The 19,233-nt window shown below is 43.4% G+C and overlaps 1 protein-coding gene across 1 annotated transcript in view; it reads right to left on the bottom strand.

Annotated features, from left to right (window-relative positions):
* Window positions 1–19,233, bottom strand: part of LOC148479116 (ADP-ribose glycohydrolase MACROD2-like) — an 878,670-nt gene that overhangs the window by 482,427 nt on the left and 377,010 nt on the right. The window lies entirely within an intron of this gene.

The following is a 19,233-nucleotide window of genomic DNA, read 5'->3' as shown; positions in this document are numbered from 1 at the left end:
AGACCTTATTTTGTCCCAATTTTGCATATCTAAGTGTTCAGAGATTTCTGCAACAAAATATACTGCTGTTAAAATCAAAGACATATTGACAAATGACTCCTATGGAGGAGATAACTTATCTTCATGACAGGGGCCACATCTTTACTTAAGTCTGGGCTCCTTGGATCTCTGCAGGAAGCAGACTCCCGTCTCTCTCTACCCCTGAGCTTTAACCACCTGCGAGGACCCAGGGCCGACACACAATGTCCCGTCCATCTTGGATTAGGATTTTCCACGCAAGTTGTGGTCACCCCCCCTGCTTTCCCCTCCCCTTCCCATTTCCTAGTTTCATTCCCCTTGTCACTTGTTTGTGTCCCCTTCACTTTCTGTTCCCACATGGGACCGGATCACACTGTGATATTTGACATTTGAACTATTTGCATTCCTCTATATGTATGTATCACGGCATTAGTTTTTCTTTCTGTACTATTATATATATCAAAGACATACTGTATATTTCCTTATCTCTGCTGAAGATATAATTAATGATATTAATTTATAGACAATAAAATACAAATGATCTCCAAATGTAACATACCTGTACTAGGCTTAAGTAATCTTACCAGGCCTTCTTTAATGCAATAATTAAAGAAAGAATTGAATATTCAGTGAACAGATACATTGTTCCTCAAGAGTGTCAAAATTTCCTACCTATCCTACTGTTTTCACAAAACACAATCTCACAGTACTCACACACAAATGTTATCAGTTACTATGCATCCCTATTAGTAAAGGAAAAACATAAGACAGGGGCCTATCAGTATATAGTATAGTATACAGTCAGGTGCATAAATATTGGGACATTGACAGAATTTTCATATTTTGGCCTCTATTCACCACCACAATGGCTTTGAAATGAAACAAACAAGATGTGCTTTAACTGCAGACTTTCAGATTTAATTTGAGGGTAATTACATCCAAATCAGGTGAACGGTGTAGGAATTACAATGGTTTCTATATGTGCCTCCCACTTTTTAAGGGGCCAAAAGTAATGGGACAAACTAAACAATCCAAAATCTAACTTTCACTTTTTTAATACTTTGTTGCGAATCCTTTGCAGGCAATTACAGCCTGAAGTCTGAAAGGCATAGACATCACCAGACGCTGGGTTTCATCCCCGGTGATGCTCTGCCAGGCCTCTACTACAAATGTCTTCAGTTCCTGCTTGTTCTTGGGGCATTTTCCCTTCAGTTTTGTCTTCATCAAGCGAAATGCATGCTCAATCGGATTCAGGTCAGGGGATTACCTTGGTCATTGCATAACATTTCACTTTTTAGCCTTAAAAAACTCTTTGGTTGCTTTTGCAGTATGCTTCGGGTCATTGTCCATCTGCACTGTGAAGCGTCGTCCAATGAGTTCTGAAACATTTGACTGAATATGAGCATATAATATTGCCCGAAACACTTCAGAATTAATTCTGCTGCTTTTGTCAGCAGTCACATCATCAATAAATACAAGGGAACCAGTTCCATTGGCAGCCATACATGCCCAAGCCATGACACTTTTTTTATTCCAGCTGTTTGCTTTCATAGTGAATCTTAAAAAGTTAACCCTGTGTGTATATATATATATATATATATATATATATATATATGTACATACACATACATACAGGGCCAGCTCTAGGGGTGTTCGACCAGTGCAGTCGAACAGGGGCGCCACCCATAGAGGGCGCACCCCTTCCCAACATCCCGATTTCAGCGGGACAGTATTGTCCCGCTGTTCCACCCGTGGGCCGAAATGGCCCGCGGGTGGTGAAATCGGGAGGTTGGGAACCTCCGCAGCTGTGCGTCGGTGCCGGACCCCGGAGTGTGAATGGATGCAGCGGGCATGCGCGTGGCATCCATTCACAGACGGGGGAGAGGGCTGGAGTAAGCCCAGCCAGTGACGGAGGGCTGGGCTTTACCCCCAGCCTGACGTTACTTGGAGGCGTGCCATGCGGGCACGCCTCCAAATAACATCATGTAGGGGGCGTGGTCTATGGTAATTAGGCCACGCCCCAAATTTTGGTTGCACGGGGCGAAGCGTACCGGGCTGGCACAGGGTGCTCAGACCCCTGGAGCCGGCCCTGTATAATATATTATATATATATATATATATATATACACACACATACACACGTATATTTGATATAAATATGTGCAATCACATTGTGTAGCGGTAACTTTGTTTTGTATTTATTTTATTGTCCTTTACAAAGCACAAGAGATTGGAATATCCAAAATAGGAGTTGGGCAGGGGCTTTTATGTCATGCCTGACCACCAAGGGGTTAGCAGCTGAATCACCAATCTCAGATCTTCGAAGAGTAAATGGCAGACACCACAGGATAGACTGGGTAGTCTTGTCCAAGGACACAAGTGCAGACACTGGGGTCTTTCACTAACCTTTCACATTCCAGTGACTCAATCCTGCTTTCCTACAAGATGACACCGTAACCAATCATTTTCATTCAATTGTATCATGTACAAGACATATATCACCTGTTACAGGCAATAAGGGGGATACGGAGGGGAAAAAGCAGTGAAAGGAATTGATTCTCTTCCATACAGGGGAATCAAATAAAATTGCAAGGAACTACTTTCTCTCTACAAAGACAAAACACATTTACAGCCCAATAGCCCGCACAGTTCTGGTGAGAATTTTAAATCAAAATGAATTCATATCAATTTATCAATATTTAGAATGAAAGATTCAAAGAAGGATTTTAGCAGCAGTTTTGTTATTATTGGTATTAGTTAGTGGCTTGTAAGCTTCACATCAGAACCCTCTTACATCTTTTTATGTTATAATACCCATTCTTGTTATTATCGTGCTTGCTTCCATAGTACTATGGAGGATGCTGGGGCTATACCGATGTCATTAATCAGAATATCAATAATAATAATAGTAAGAAGAACAACACTTTGGGGTCAATCCAATTAGGTGCGAATTGCGAGTTTGTTTCTTGAAACTGTCAGACTTCGCATCGATGCGCGCTCCCGAGAATTCTCCAATCCAATAAAAAATGCCAATTCACACTACTTGCAGCGGAGGTTTGTGAATTGACTGCCAAATGAGATTTGAGAGAAGTTAATGAAAAAGTGGTGAGACCATCCAAGACCCCCCAAAATGGATAATTTTGTTAGCAGGACAGCATAGAAGGTGTTTGTGGGCATTAGGAAGGTACTGTAGGTTTTTAAATGGTGTCAAATGGCTGATTATTTTTTTTGATTTTTTTTTTAAATTTAAGAAAATTTAAAAGAAAATCTTTCGAATTTAACGAAATATGCAAAAAATAAAAAGTAGTGGGGAAAAAAAGGTGATTTGGGGGTACTTTGAGGGCATCTTGAAAAATGCTAAAAACAATTATTTTTCAATTTAAAAAAAAATTGTAATTAAATTTGGGCTGCCTAAACTAACAGAAAAGATGACTGTGGGGTACTTTGGGGACAGTTTCTCCCCCACCCCCCCCCCAAAAAAATTACATGCAATTATCGGATTAATTAATCTAATAGGAAACCTCCAATTGCCTAGTTAGTCATTAGGGGGGTGTCCAATGGGTTCAGCACGTGTCCCAACATTTTAAACTTAAAATAAATAATTTCCTCTCCAACTCTCACCCTCACGGAGGTGCGAATTGAAAGATGCGAATTTAGTCTGACTGATTCAGTGTTGCTAAATGGATTGCAAAATGAATTTGCTATGCAAATTCGAAGAGAAAATAGCAACTCTCATCTCACAGTTCGCATCTAATTGGATTGACCCCTTTGTATATGACACACACTGCAAAAGATTCCTTTTTAAAACAACATAGCAAAATATGGGGGTGTAGTAGGTATTACCGCCGGCCGCATTGCCGACGGTTCAAATCCCGACAGCGGCAACCCAGCAGGGTTGAAAATCCTGATCATTAAAATGTTAAGTAATGTTATTTCCTCCCCTAACCCTAACCTCCCTCCAAAGTGCCGAACCCTAACCACCCCCTAAGTGCCTAAACCTAACCCCCCCTTCCCCGCAGCCTAACCCTGTCTCCCGGGTGGGTGCCTAAAACTAACCTCCCCCCGGGGGTACCTAACCCTAACCCCCCCCTCCCCTAGTCTAAACCTAACCCTCCCGGGGGGGTGCCTAACCCTAAGTTCACCCGGGAGCCCTAGGACTTAACCACCCCCGCGCGCGGCTGCCCGTGCCCGGCTTACCTTCGATCAGTATGCCGGGCGTTGGCCTTCCGGCATAGGTCTAATGGTAGTCGGCAAGTTTTCGACGCCTGTCATTAGTACATTGCCGGGATTAGAAAGTCGGGAAGCCGGCGGTTGGCATTTAGACCGTTGGCTTCCTGACTACATCCCAAATATGTCCATTAGGCAGTCAGGCTGAACTGGGTATAAACCATACTTGCCGACTTTACAATTCTCCTCTCCGCAAGCAAAATGCTGCGGACAGATTATGTAGGAGGGGCTTGGTGGTAAACATAATTAAGCCCTGACCCTTCACGGCAAAAAGCAGCTATTCGCAGGTCCACGAGGAGGTTACCTGAAAAATCGAGAGCCTCCCGCGACATCTGGGGGAGTAAGCAAGTATTGTTTAAACATGTGTGGCAATCTTTAGCAATAAGGAAGGGAACCATCGTTCGCGATGTTCAGATGTGCTCATCCCCAAGAATTACGGTACAGCAACAGCGCAGATTTCCCAGGGATCAATGGCTGCAAATACAAATCTGTGATGTTGGTGGCCACAAGGTGCCAGACAAATCGTTGGGACCGCGGTACCTTACTGCCGCTACTTGAATTGCCCCTACAGTATAGTAACATAGTTAATAAGGCTGAGAAAAATAGGCCATTGACCATCAAGTTCAACCCTTTATACATTATAGATGTGTTGGTGCGAAAGAAAAGGACATTTATTCTCATTTGGCCACACACTATGTCCAGTGGAATCATTTGAGTTGTCCTAGTCTCCTGGGATGTTTACTATTAATGGACCTTGCACAGTGTGCGTGTAACTTCTCACAAAATGCACTAATGCATTAATAACTTTCCCAGTGTTCTTTTGCAGTGGGAAAACTGTTTGTGCTAGTGCTGGGTATGAGTGCAGGTTAGGTAAATTTGGAAGCTGAGTCTGGTGTGCACATAAGTCAGAAAAGCTGTTGTACGGGCGTACGGCTATTCTTATGGACAGCTTTAAAGGGGCCTATTAATTATTCTTTATGGGCCAGCTACATATGCAGAAACGACAGTTTTTCACATGTTTTTAGGAACAGGACCCTTTTTCAGGTGCGTGTATTATTCAGCAAACTCTGACTGGATCCCTCCGCAGACAGAGCACTGTGTGCCCTGCAGCCGTTCGCATGCACTGAACTCAGGTCATGCATTAGCACTAGGCAGACCCAGCAGTGGAAAGTAGAACAGCTCCTCTCTGCACCAATTTTAACCATACAGTACTTGCCTACTTTTGAAAAAGCATTTCAGGGAGATTGTGAAAGCACCACCTATGAGCGCACATTACAGTACACACTTCTAATGCTACATCTGAGAGACGTGCCATAAAACTGACTTACATCCAAATGTAAACGAGCCCCAAAGCAGTTAGTAAGAATTACTTGTTGATGAAAACACACTGATACTTTTCAGAAAATGCATTTAGACATAGGGATCATTGGGGGAGATGTATTAAGCGCCGAAGCGGTATCAGCACACGTTATGTGCGCTGATACCTCTTTTCCCCAATGTATGATCGGGAGTTGCACGGCAAATTGCATGGGCGCTACAAGATAGCAGCGCCGATATCTACAAGATAGCAGCTCTGATCGGCAGGGCATATATCAACGGTCAGTACGCTTGACCGTTTCGCCCGCTGCAGCTGTCGCTATCGACAGCTACAGCCTGGCGATGCCCTAACCCCACCTCAGGGATAGCGATGTCCCTGCTGTGGTGGCTGCCGGCTCTAGGGCTACATGCGGGATCACGCGATACTTGCGAGATCCTGCGCAATGCTCAATGAAGCCGGCCGGGACTGAGACACAGTGCATCAGCACTAGACTGATGGGCTGTGAGCTCTAGCGGGGATCGCCGGAGGGGTGAGTCATACATCTCATCGTTAGTGCTTCCTGCTTCGCCTCGGTAAAGAGGTGAAGCAGGAAGCGATATAGCGGCACTTAACGTGCTGATATAATACATCTCCCCCATTGTGCCTTATAACCAATGAAGGAAAATTATACTAATGATCCCATTTGAATGTATATATCTGGATTCTTTATTTATATATAACAGCTTCATCATGAGGGTAAGGTGCAATCAAGGAGATTGCTGGGCTCTTCAGGGAGACAGGGAGATTGCTGGGCTCTTCAGGGAGACAGGGAGATTGCTGGGTTCTTCAGGGAGATTGCTGCTATTTCAGGGAGTCTCCCTGACAATGAGGGAGAGTTGGCAAGTATGATTTTAATATGATACAGGGATAATGTTACTGCTACAGGGTTTACATTTAGATTTTTATACATTTTATCCAGATGAGGAAGCATCCATGTAGCCCTATGGCAATAAGGTGGTAAGGGGTGAATGGGGTCTGTGAGTCACGTGTGTAACAAGAGCTAGACTAAACCTGATTTATTCCTCCTACTAGTTTCACAATAGCCACCAGGTGAACGCAGACCTAATAAAACACGTAGTTATTTAAACTTTAGGACTTGTTGTTCTGAGCAGACCCCCAAGGTCATTCTGACCGTGAGCATTAGGAATGGAATGGAGGTGAATACACATGGCTCCATTCAGCTCTGGCTGAAGAGCAAAACACACATGTGTAGATGAGGCCTTGGAATGCCATGTGTAAATAGACGGGCCACTTCTTTTAGCTAGCAGTAAGCTGGTGACATATCCTGTCCCCACTCATCACTTGGAGACAGAGCCTTTCACATCATCTCCCAACTCCATGTTTTCTTTTCACACCTCACTGGTAATTCTCTTACACCAGAGCTGGGACTCCCAGGGGTTCGGCACACACATTTACAGTCATTAAACCCCAGATCACAGCCCTGTTGCTCTGTTACAGAGCAGGGTCTGGGGCTGCCACTTGCAACAGTAGGAAACACCTCAGGGGATTATTGGCTGCAAAGATGCCCATTTCAAAGGGAAAATATCTAGTCTATCAGACAGCCTAATTATATTAAATTAAGGAAAGAGAGACACTAAAGCAATTACACTAACTGTAATTGGACATATTTAACACATTGTCTGTCAGGGATGACAGACGTTTATTGCAAGGAAAAGTTCAGTGACAAATGTTGAGGAAGTTATTTCCATACCAATTGGACACTTATTACTAATCCCAAATCCATGTCTGCAACTAGTTATCAGGAACTGCTGCACTACACCATGGTAAATCTCTGTACTTTCTATTAACGAATAATTCTAATAATGCTGTCACCGTACTATATTATCCAAACTATATAACTCAAGGTTACCACTGCCTAAAACACAATTTTCCCTGCTGTAATTTGTGTCGGCACCTGGTGGTACATATGTTATATTTTTCAGTAAGTTTTACCTCTATCTTCAGTGGCAGATGATTTGGAGACTATAAGAAAAGTATCGCGTGATCCCGCATGTAGCCCTAGAGACCTACTGTGATAAATCTGTGTGTGAAACATATTATGGGGTCTATTCATCATCACTTAATTTCTACAAAAGCAGGTGAATATGAACATTTTCACCTGCAATTATAGAAATTAAGTAATCGGGCCATTCATCAAGAAGGTAAAGCAGGAGATATTACAGATATCTCCTGCTTATCTTTCTCTCGCGGAATGGCCCGCTGTCCCCATACACTAGTATCACAGATATCTCCTACTTACCTTCCTCTGGCAGAATGGCCCGATGTCCCCATACACTAGTATCACTGATATCCCCTGCTTACCTTCCTCTTGCAGAATGGCCCGCTGTCCCCATACACTAGTATCACAGATATCTCCTAATTACCTTCCTCTTGCGGAATGGCCCGCTGTCCCCATACACTAGTATCACAGATATCTCTTGCTTACCTTCCTCTTGCAGAATGGCCCGCTGTTCCCATACACTAGTATCACTGATATCTCCTGCTTACCTTCCTCTGTCAGAATGGCCCGCTGTCCCCATACATTGGTATCACAGATATATCTTGCTTACCTTCCTCTGGCGGAATGGCCCGCTGTCCCATACACTAGTATCACAGATAGCTCCTGCTTACCTTTCTCTCGCGGAATGGCCCGCTGTCCCCATATACTAGTATGGGGACAGAATTAATCAAGCTCCGAAAATATAGTATTTTCGGAGCTTGAATGCAGGAGCATTCGCCATCTTCAAATGGAGAGTACTCCTGCTACCCTATGGGAAGGAGTCCCGGGTCGCAAAAAGGTATCCCTTTGGATCCCTCCGTCCCTGTCCGGACATCGGGGCTCTTGTGCGCATGTGTTACTTGTAGTTTACACATGCGCATTTGTCTCACTGCAGTGAAAAGATTCACTGCTTCGAAAGGAGCAGTGAAGATGCTCACAGAGACAGATGATTTTCGGATCAGCTGTCTCTGCGCCGGAGCAGTGATGAATTGCTTCGACGCTCGCGGCAAGGTAGTATGTTAATTATCGGGGTCCGTTCTGACCCCGATGATTAACATAATGAATAGACCCTATGTGTTTTGAAAACTTTAAGTAGCCTATTCATTAAAGCATATTTGTAGTCGATCCTCGAAAATGTGCCTGTTTTCAGAGGATTTTGACAATATTGAAATATGTGGGCTAATTATTATGAGGGCACCATAGGAGCATCCTCATAGGTTTTTGTTTACTGTGAAAATACCCAAATTACTTAGCTGCAAAAAGCTTAGCTTTGCAGATCTTGTCCCCGATAGCTAATACCCAGAGAGGATGGGACCGTGTGCATTTCCAGTCCGGGCCCCCTCCGGTCTCCCCGGGGGCCAGCCGCATCACCACAGCAGTAAACTCTGGGCACTAGTCTGTGCCCAGAGTCTACTGCACATGCATCCACAGTGGCCATTTTCCAGCAGCACTACAGCCGACACGGGACTTCGGAGGGGTAAGTATTAAAAAATATGGGTGCGGGGTGTACGGTGTGGGCCCCCCTGGACCCAGCGACCCGTATGCACTGCACACCCTGCACCCATTATAAATACACCCCTGCTAATACCATATTTATGTGGCAATAGCCCATAGATGCTGACATAGATGCCAGGTCAGTGATGTTGGGGGGGTGTAATGCAGCACTCTCGTCACTGTGGCCCCGCTTCCACTATATAATGTTGCAAGTACTGCCACTTAGTCGTCCGGACTATCCACCTCCATATAAGATGGACGGCCTCTGTGAGACTTGACCACCTTTCCAGGAGCCCGGGAGCGGCACCCGAGATTCGGGAGTCTTTTAAATGTTCCTGGAGAGTAGGCAAGTATGCATTAGCCATTGTAGCCAATAGGTTGGCCTTTCCATCAGCCCATACTTGCACGTATATAGTACAGTAGGTAAGCCAGGTCTGAACCCGGCAGTAAAGAGATAGTGTAAACTATTTACTCTTCACTGATACAAGCTATTACCAGAACTCTTACCAGAGCTCGTCCCAGAGTTGCACACAAAAGTAATTTAAGATATTATAGTTATCTGATAATGGTGAGCGACCATAAATCGGCCCCTAAAAGATCTCATTTCACATCACACCTAAAAGGTTTTAAATAATGATAAAGTGACAAGTTTACTAAAAAGCAGACAATTTAAAAGTGTACACGATATTCACACATTCACTAGGAACTACCATTAACATATCGCGCTCTCTTTTGTCTTCTTCAAATCTAATTGACTCCTATTAATGACGGTTTTTGCAAATTTCCTACAGCATTCCACTGCTAGCAGAGTTTTCTGGGGAAAATATATGTTTAGCAGGTATCTCCGCTGTTTGGGCTTAAATTATGGAATGCAGAAATATTGTCATAAATAATGACACAGAAGACAGAGGATGTGTAGTGCAGGATGTCATTGTGGTTTGTATTTATCACACAGCAAGTACAAGTCTGACTGCATTTTCACATGGAAGTGTTACCATAACAGTCAGACCTCATTTTCGCAGTACATACCCGGACTAAGATTGATGGCAAGTCAAGGCTTGTGAATGTGTTAAATATGAAGGTATGTTAAAAGGAAACTTTTTTTTTCCCCCGAATGTATTCAACATATTATAAACTAACAAAACACAGCGGTTGATCTATCAAAAGAAAACTTTTTTTTTTTTTTACAACTTTTTGTTTAGTCCTATAAATCAAAGGGTTATGGCTGACAATAGCACTTAGAAACCCTGCCCACCAAAGCTTCCCCAAGCCTACCTGTTCTATTATTTCTCAGGATACTGATAACAGATTACAATCATTAAATACTTTATTATTCAAATATAATAATCAGTATTTGGTAAATACAGGTTTTGATAATATGTAATAAATGTAAATAAATTATGTATCTATATATATATTTTTTTTACTTTTTTATATATATTTTAGAAGCACTAGGCACTTCCTTTAAAACACCCTTGAATAGCCACAAACATCTGAGGCAGCTGTGCCCTGAGACATACTTCATGACATCCCAGGGAATGGGACAAAAGTGGTAATTATTGGGGCAGTGCCCTAAATCTACGAGAAGGGTATATTAGGAGGTTATGCAAAAAGTGTACTTGGTGGTCTCACTGGCACAAGCCGCCCTTACTGTAATAGATTGCAAACAACACTAGTGTCGTAGTGTCTTATTTGTGCCTAAACATAATACAGTTTGTGACTATAAGACATGATACTAAAGTACCACGCTGATATTCTAGTTTATACCTGACAGAGGAAGAAATTTCAGTTCGATATTGAAAATCTTGACAACTGCAGAAATCAGTTTGAGGTAAACCATCATAAATGTTTCATAATTCAAAACAATGGACAAACTAATTCCTTGAATGGAAATTCCTGTAGCTAAATCTGAAAAAGGTCTTGTGTGACTGGTGACAGACTTTCCACTCCACTAATAATAACTTTAGCCAGACAAATGCTTTGAATAAGTAAAATATTTCTGTATTTACACAATTACATTCAGCATAGTCAGACTTGCCTACTCTCCCGAATCGGTCGGGAGGCTCCCGCCTGCCTGGAAAATAAGCCAAATCTCCCGGTGCTGGCTGCTTCCCCGGCCGCGGTCACCCACTTCTGAGTTAAGTGGGCGGTACAGGCAGCTGATGAGGCGATTCGCTGTGAATCGAATCTTGGCCCCACTGTACAATGCTGGTCAAGATGACACAAATGTGTCTCCACGCCCCCTGCAGCTGCTCCATGCCCCCTGCAGATGACGCGTGTGCATGTCCATGCCCACGGCACTGCCATCTGCAGCTGCTCCATGCCCCCGTCATGCCGACCCAAAGGTCGGAATGTATGAGCATGGCATATATAATTTAAAAAAAAAACCCAGGTGTTCTCAACTGTAATCCTCAAGTATCCCCAACAGTATATATTTTCCGGATATCGGTCTGTGGTAACAGGCAGGATAACAGCAAAATAGATTATTTCACCAGTGCATGATTAAAGCAACCCACAAAACATGACCTATTGAGGGGGGGATGTGGTTATAATACAGATAGTTGGGATGCTGGTGCTTAGAATGCATGCACAGGAATCCCGGCACCTGTCAGAATCCTGGTGCCGGCATCTCGACCACTGGCATACCAATGGTAAGTACTGGGGTTAGAAGGAGGGTTAGGTGTTAGGTACTAGGGTTAGGCACTCAGGGGGAAGTGTTAGATTTAGGTACTGGGGGAAGGTTAGGCTTTGGCAACAGAGAGGGAGGGTTAGGGGTAGGGAGAGGGGGAGGGTTAGGATACTGACCGACAGGTGTCGGTATCCTAAACCTGTCGGGATGCTGGCATCGGGATTCTGACCGCCGAGATCCCGAGCGCTGACATCCCGTACCCAACCCGTTGGGGGTACATAAGAACTGGCGTTGAGAAATATTGCCTTAAAACATCAGCAAACACAATTATCTCTCACCTCACACTAATAACAATGAAAGATTCAGGAAATGGGAAATAGCAATATTCCGATATAAACCATAAAGGTGAACTACACTGTTCAGTAGTAACCGGATGTTTAACTGCAACATTGTTAAAACATATAAAGTCCCACTTCCACTAAAGACAACTGAATCTGGTCCCATGATTTGAATTCCCCCAGTGGCAGTTGTTTATATTCCCCCTCTATTAAATGGTTGCGGAGGGAGGTGTGACCAGGAGAACCAATCAGAAGCAGAAATCTAAATCTCCATGATCATGGTGATTACTGCATCCGATTGATCTTCATAGCACTCTGCACAGCTCCAGGTTTATAGTGAATTGCGCTCTAGATAAGGTTCAGATTAAAAATAATACCCTCATTGGATGTAATGCAGGTGAATGAGTCTGCAGGCATTTGATTTGTTGTGACATCACTGTTAGTGCCCATGGAAGTGCCCCTGTACAGCGACTTCCCCCTTCGTGGAGCGGATCCCCCCCACCTTCCTTCTGTGGCCGTTGCTATCTTCCCAGTAAATATTCAGGGAGGTGACGTATGCGCAGCTTTAGCAAAGGCTCTGGCACCGTGCCTATATATACACCTGCACCCACTCCTATGCTTGCCTGTGTGATGTCATCATCTAACCCTCAAGCTGCAACACACAAACATTTTCTGTCCAACCATCCAACTAGTTGATTGGTTGGAATGAAAATCTGGTAACGTATGGGAGTAACTGATGATCAGCAATTTGCTCCTAAATGCCAGAAAACAGATGAAAATGGTCGTACAGACAAGTTTGTTAAATGTTTGATCTAAACAATTTGTTCAAACAACAGTTTTTGTCCATTTTCCAGTGTTTGGGATCAAATTGCTGATTGTCATTTGCTTTCACACCTTACCAGATTTTCATTCCACCCAATCAACAGTCTATTTTTGAAAAGCAAGTCTACAAAGCAGTCAGTCACAGTCTGCCTTTTTAGGTAGAGGAGTACCCCCTCCTATCACGGAAACCTGCTGCAGTTTAGTGGAATATAGCATGATGGATATAGTTATATAGTATACATTTCTCAGTTATTTCATGTCAATTATTCAGCTCAGTAATACAAAGACATCAGTACTACAAATTAATGTACAAATGTGAGTTTACTCCTTACAGGACTCTAGAGAGGAACAAAACTGTTATACTGATTTTTATTAGGTGCAAAAATATCAAAATATTGTTACTGATAAAATAACTGTAGATTATATGCTTATAAAATTACACTGCTGTCATCGCTGTTTATAATCACAGAAATTAGATCAAAATATTGCACAGAGGAAAACATTGAAAACTGTTTTGTTTCTTGGACAATTTATTTTATCCAAAGGGGTGGTAATAATTCATCAAAAGATACGAAATGGAAATATGCAGTCGGCTATAAGCAACACTTCTAGATCTCGTTTTATCGTTGCTTAGAATTTAAAGGATGTCCAATCACACTGAAAGGAAGGGAAAGAAACTGCTACAACAACAGGAGCCAGATTGGAACATACTAACCCGTAAAATTCTGTCTTCACTTTCCCTAAAGACCACTTGCTTAAAGAATGTCATTCAATTGGGATCAACTGATTTTAATTAAGATACTTGACTTGCGTGTTTGCATGACTTCATTTGTTAACTGAACCTCATGGATGTAAATGGACAGGCTGAGCAAGCACTACACTCCTAAAAAGGCAACATTTTCCCATTAAATTTCCTTGTTCACTAAAAAAAAAAAAAAAAAAAAGTATATTCAACTCCATTGTAGCTGAATGCTACTTATCTTTAATATGGAGGGCTCAGTGGAACAATGACCTGCTGAGTGCTCTGCTTCTGGCTTTCAAGCTGATCAGTAAGATAAGATTTCAATTTACAATGGCAGAAAAAAAAAAAAACCGAAAAGACACAGGAGAGCAGGGGACAGATTCCTTTATCACCAACTGCTACTCTTTACATTGATTATCCATTGTTTTCAATCTGAAACTCCTTATCTTGTTTTGTAAAACAAGCATCTCAAATGGAGCTCATAACTTAATACAGGATTGGGACTGCTCAGTCCACAACACTAATACCCCTTTTACACCGAAGCTAAAACACGGGTTTTTGAAGGGTTAACCCGGGCAGCTCCTGGTGTAAAAGGGGAGAGAGTTGGATCGCCGGGTCGAGTGACCCGGCAATCCAACCCAGGTAACTAGCAGGGTTTAACACGGGCGTAGCCCATGAAGCCCTGCTGTGAGAACAGCGCACTTCGGGTCACGATGGCCTGGAGTGCGCCGCTAGCCGGCCAATTGGTCCGGCTTCAGTGGCGCTTGGAGATGACGTCATCTCCAAGCGACCACTTTCACTCCGCAAAAGCCGGGTCTATGCAGACCCGACTGCGGTGTGAGCGGCGCTGACTCGGGAATATCCCGAGTCGGCGCCGGCAAAATTCCGGGTCTGATCCGGATAGGAACTTTGTTCCAACTCCGGGTCAGACCCAGAATTTAGGTGGAAAAGGGGTATTACTTGGTGATCAGCAAGAATGCATGGTTGGACACAGGTGTGACAAACAACATGAGAAATCCATTGACGGACCCACCTGTCACTAAGGGTATTGTTAAACCTCTCGCAGGCCAGGGATCTGTGCCAAATTTGGACCTCCAGAGGCCGTACAACTTTCTCTTTTTTTCTGTATTATATGGACTTGGTGGAGAAAAACTTTGTTACTTTTGATTTTATCCAATCAAACTTTATACTGTTTCTTTGGGGCAGATATGGCTTTGTTTTGCTACCATATTCCCTTACTGAAAATCGTTGAGTTGGTCAGTCTGACTGAACTACAAACGTGAACGCGCATGAACGATAATCGTTCATCGTTTTAACTCAGAAAGTGAACGATTTTTTCAACGACTGAACGATAAACAATATCGTTAACGATAATCATTAAAATAATCGTTGTGCGTGTAGGCACCTTAAGTAGTATGTAGAAGATATACAGTACCAGTCAAAAGTTTGGACACACCTTCTCATTCAATGGTTTTTGTTTATTCAAATTATTTTCAACATAGTAGATTAATACTGACGACATCAAAACTATGAAAGAACACATATGGAATTATGGCCCTCATTCAGAGCCGCTCGCTAGCGGCCGTACGCTCGTTCCGAGCGATGTTCGCACATCTGCGCATGCGTACGGTTTTTAGTACGCATGCGCGAACCAGTCAGTGCGGCCGAAAATCGTTTGTATGCTATATAGCGAGTGCCTGCTATTTTGAGTGACAGAATGAGGCTTATGTGGGTGGTAACAGGGGAAGGTGCTTGAAAACGGGGAAGTGGAATTCGAACGCAGGCGTGCTTAAAGGTCAAAACGGGCGTTTTAAGGGAGTGCATAATTAATCCAGCAGCGTCATTGACCACGTCACTTGTTTTTTTTTAACTCAGAACTGCTCGCAAAATAGCGGTTGAAAAAACCAACCACAAGAATAGCGAGCAGTTCATACGCTGTACGATGTACTCGATTAATCTAATAAATAGCGGACATGACGTATGGTGCGAGCGGCCAGGGGGCGTTTTTATCAAATAAACGAGCGTATGTTTTGATCGCTCGTTCAGACTTAGAGGTGTGAACAGACTGCAATTTGCGAACGGATCATTTGAATAGCCACCCCTTGTTTTTGAACGAACGACCGCAAATAGCGAACGGCTCTGAATCAGGCCCAATGTTGTAAACAAAAAAGTGTTAAACAAATCAAAATATGTTTTATATTTTAGATTCCTCAAAGTAGCCTCCTTTTGCAAAGTAAAGAATATTGTCCCAGTCTTACCAGTCCATTTTTGATGGTGGTTGGTATGTCACAATAGGAATATATATTGATTTTGAAATGCTAATGTTATATTCACCGTGAAAAATCTCTGAGATGTTCCTTTTCATGCAAAAATGTATGACGTGTTGACAAATAGTTCAACTAATCCAAACAATTGCTGTTATACTCAGATGTCAAATTTATCGTATAATCTACTGATTGGACTAAAATGTTTCCATCCACAAATTCGTTCCAGACAATAATAGCTGCCCGGGTTAACCCTGCAATAAACCGGGTTTTAGCTCTGGTGTAAAAGGGGTATAACAGTCCCAATAATTTAAGTGAATCTGCTGCCTGGGATAGAAACCCCCTTAAGTTTAAAAAAACAAAAAACAAAACAAAAAGATTTCCAGTAATAATAATGCATACCCACAGAATGATTAAATGGACCTGGTCACATAAATGTCTTGATGATATCATAACAATATGGGTTATAGACAGGGACGGACTGGGGCTCTAGCTTAGCCCTGGTAGTACACCCTGTGCTCTCACAAAAGGGGTGTGGCCTTGATGCAAAAGGGGAGTGTTTAAGTCTCACAGAGTCGTGCAGTGCATCATTCATTGCATCTTCAGATCTGCCTGCAGTGCAGACAGAATTCGAGATCCGGAGGCCAGGACCATGCTTCTGGATGTGGCGGGGGAACGATATATCGGGCGGCCCTAAACCAGATCTTGCAGTGTGTATGGGCCGCCCGATATATCGTGCCATCGCATCTGCCATCGCTGGGTACACACATCGTCTAATGTGTACCCGGCTTTAGACTTATGACTATAAGAAAGACTTGGATCGCTATATTTAGCCATTAGTTGGCGACTTAAATGGCCTTGACACCACTCGGGCATCGCCAACAGTGTGATATTTATTAAAATATGACCAACAAAGATATCTGCACCCATTGCACCCCAAGAAAGGTTTCTGCAGTGTGGTGTAAAGTCAGCACATTCAATAGGAATCGGTAAGAAATACCGCCGGCGGTTCGATTCCCGGCAGTGGCTGGTCGACCAAAGCAGAGTTCCCGGCAGCGGAAGCCCAACAGCGCTGAAAATCCCGATTGTCGATAGGTAAGTATTGACTAACCTAACCCTCCTTAGGGGTGCCTAACCCTAACTTACCTCCCTGTGCCTAACCCTAATCCCCCCTTCCCCGCTGCCTAACCCTAACCCTCCCGGGGGGGTGCCTAACGCTAAGTCCCCCCTCGGGTGCCCTAAACCTAACCCTCCCCCCCGCGGCTGTCCGCTCGCGGCGCCCGGCATCCCTTCCATCGGGATGCCGGGCGCCGGTCTCCCGGCTTCGGGGAAATGTCAGGCGTCTACATCTAGACGCCCGCCATTTCACCCTCGCCGGGATATGACAGTCGGGAAGCCGGCTGCCGGTATTAAGGCAGCCGGCTTCCCGATTGTATACCATTCAATAGCGTTAGTATGCACTGGGTATGGCATAAACCCTGTTATTGATTAAATTCTGGCATGAAGAATATAGGAATATAGCACAACGTATCATTACTCTGGCATTGCAGGAACTTGAATCCCTGCAGCTGTTTGACTACAACTCCCAGTAGGCATTGCTGGCTTAAGCTCCAACTCCAGACGTAGGAATTTTTTTTTTTTAGTTTTTATCCTGACACTAACCTCAATCAGGACGATTCTCTAAGAAACTTTCAAATATATATGAAGAAATAGCACAAAGAAAGAAAGAAAAAAAAAAAAAAAGACTCCAGGGAAAAGCGGCTTTTAAAACGGTGTGAAACGATTGTCAGTTATTTGTTAGCTGCAGGCTTTTTCCTTTTCTTGCACCAGCCAGCAAGCTCCTTTGCTTGTCAGTGGGTTATGATCTGAATAGGGGAGAGCTCTGTTTATTTTCAGACTAGCCATGGGGAAGAAGAGAGGAACCTGATTACATCAGGAGCATCTCAGAACTGACAAGACCTTTGCCCTAGGGTCCGCTGGGGATAACAAAAAGGAAAGCAGGAGGAGGAGAAGAAAACAGCTGAGGCGGCTATTTGCAGGTCTTCTCTACAAACAGGACAGATCAGCTCTACCAAAAATAAAGACAACAACAGACATCTGTTAGCTACCTAGGCTGGGCCTGACAGCACCTCTTTTACTGACTGGATCCTGAAATGGCTTTCTTTGTACAGATACAGTATACCCTAAATCTCCCTTTAACATAAATGGGTTTCAATATATAGTTACTTTTCATCCAAATCTCTTCAATGACATCTAAGCCTAAAGCTGGGTACACACTTTACGATGTGTGTACGCAGGGACGGCACAACGCGATGGAATGATATATCGCGCCGGTCATGTACACTACACAATCTAGTGTATGACTGTGCGATATATAGTTCCATGCTGCATCTAGCAACATGTCTTCCCCTCCCTTAAAGAATGTAAGCTCTTTCGAGCAGGGCCCTCTACCCTCTTGTGCTTCTCCCTACTGTAATTTTATATATCTCTTACTCCCCACTAGGGCAACTAACACCTGGCTGCTTATGCGGGCGTAAAGGTCGCTAATATAGCAATGTTTATCCGTGTCCTGTATTGTAATGTATTGTAAGTCAATGGTTACTTATTTGTCTATGTACTAAGTAAGACGCTGCGGAACATTTGTGGCGCCATATAAATAAATGATAATAATAATAATAATGTCATTGTTCAGTGCAGCGTCCCATCTGCTGTGCAGCAAAGCAGATGGGACAATGCGATGAACGACCGTCGTGCACGAGCCATATCCTAAGACAGATCGCATTGTGTGTACCCAGCTGTACACTGCTTAGTACAACGTAACACTTAACATGAATACTTAAGTACATTGTAATCTTTGTTTACCCAGTAACTAAACATGTGGTGTTTTTGACTAATACTTTGTAGCAGTCATTAAAAAGGCAAAACCAGGTTTATTTTACCTTTTACATGACTGCTACTTTACAACATCAGGCAGTCTCGCACAGGACTCACTGATGCCTGAAGTCCGTCGCCTATTGCAGGGGTTTCCAAACGTTTTTGAATCACAGCGCCCTAGAGTGACAGCATTGTTTTCATGGCACCCCTAAGCCAAACGTCTGTTATTGAGAAATTCAGAAAAAATGTAAAGTGAAGTCAATTGTGCTTATCTGACATCCTTCGCTTCAGTCATGTGGTTGTGGACATGTTTAAGCTTCTGTTTGTCCACATATTTACATTACATGGACCATAAATAATTTGATTTGGTGCTGGACCACCAACCTGAGGCACCCATGCAAGTGACCTGAGGCCCAATGTTTTCCTCTTCCCCTCTAACCAAATCGCGTCAGTGGTATGACTATTATAC

Source organism: Taudactylus pleione, unplaced genomic scaffold (genome assembly GCF_031769625.1).
Source record: "Taudactylus pleione unplaced genomic scaffold, aTauple2 ptg000636l, whole genome shotgun sequence".
Lineage (NCBI taxonomy): Eukaryota > Metazoa > Chordata > Amphibia > Anura > Myobatrachidae > Taudactylus > Taudactylus pleione.
Note: the sequence above shows the minus strand (reverse complement) of the source record. Positions and strands in the feature narration are given on the sequence as shown.